This window comes from Canis lupus, chromosome 32 (genome assembly GCF_003254725.2).
Source record: "Canis lupus dingo isolate Sandy chromosome 32, ASM325472v2, whole genome shotgun sequence".
In the NCBI taxonomy this organism is placed as follows: Eukaryota; Metazoa; Chordata; class Mammalia; order Carnivora; family Canidae; genus Canis; species Canis lupus.
The window spans coordinates 3,967,906-3,969,085 of NC_064274.1; the positions used below are offsets into that span (position 1 = coordinate 3,967,906).

Consider the following 1,180-nt stretch of genomic DNA (forward strand, 5'->3'; position numbering starts at 1 on the left):
GAATTAAAAATCTAAATGTGAGACCTGAAACCATAAAAATTCTAGAAGAGAGCACAAAGCAGTAATTTTTCTAACATTGGCTGTAGCAACATTTTTTAGGTATGTTTCCTGATGCAAGGGAAATAAAAGCAAAGATAAACTACTAGGACTACACCAAAATAAAAAGCTTCTGCACAACCAAGGAAACAGTCAACGAAACTAAAAGCCTACTAAATGAGAGAAGATATTTGTAAATAACATATCTTATAAAAGGTTAGTACCCAAAATATATAAAGAACTTAAGTGATTCAAACCCCCAAAATAATCCAATTAAAAATGCACAGAAGACAAATTAAATCTTTAAAAGCAGGGAGTGGGGAGCACCTGGGTATCTCAGTCAGTTAAGCATCTGCCTTTGGCTCAGGCTGTGATCCCAGAGTCCCAGGATGGAGCCCTACATAGGCTCTCTGCTCAGCAGAGAGTCTACTTCTCCCTCCCCCTATTTGTGCTCTCTCTCTCCTCTCTTTCAAATAAATAGAATCTTTAAAAAATAGTTTTTCCTAGCAGTTTGATTTTTATTCACCAGATTCATGATAATTTGTCCACTGATTATGACTTTACTAATCAAGCTCTTAATAATTAGAGAGATAATAAAAGAGAATGTAGAAATCTTTTAGCATGTGGAACATTGCTACAATACTTTCTCCTCACAAAATATTATTTTAATATTTCATGAGTTTGCATGTTATTCTTGTGCAGGGGCTAATATTCTCTCTATTGTTCCAACTTTAGTATATGTACTGCCAAAGTGAGCACAGAAAACATTATTTTAAAAGTAAATAGTGGTTCTGGTAGATTAAATTAAAATTTAGAGCAGAAACATAGTGGATCAGATCAATGTTTAATGTTTCAGAAATAACTGGCAGTGATCTGCAAATAGGAGACCAGATAGGTAATATTTTAATGACTTGAACTCAGCAGCAGAGAGTGGGTGACAATTATCTAAATTTGAGAGACGTTCCAGAAATGGAGATGGAGGCTGGAAAAGAGGAAATGTTAAAGAGAAAATCAAAACATAATCCCAAGTGAGTAGCTGCAGTGAACACTTACTAGCTTTTCATAAAAGTGGGGATACAGATTACAGTGATGATGAAGAGTTGAGGAAATTTTTGAAAGCTCCATATCACGACATAATAGCATG

The 1,180-nt window shown here is 34.7% G+C and overlaps 1 non-coding gene across 1 annotated transcript; it reads right to left on the reverse strand.

The window, feature by feature from the left end:
- Positions 1 to 693: 693 nt before the first annotated feature.
- On the reverse strand, positions 694 to 795 carry LOC112647474 (U6 spliceosomal RNA). Its single transcript, XR_003128339.1, has one exon. It is a non-coding gene; the product is annotated as a U6 spliceosomal RNA (small nuclear RNA).
- Between the last annotated feature and the right edge of the window lie 385 nt (positions 796 to 1,180).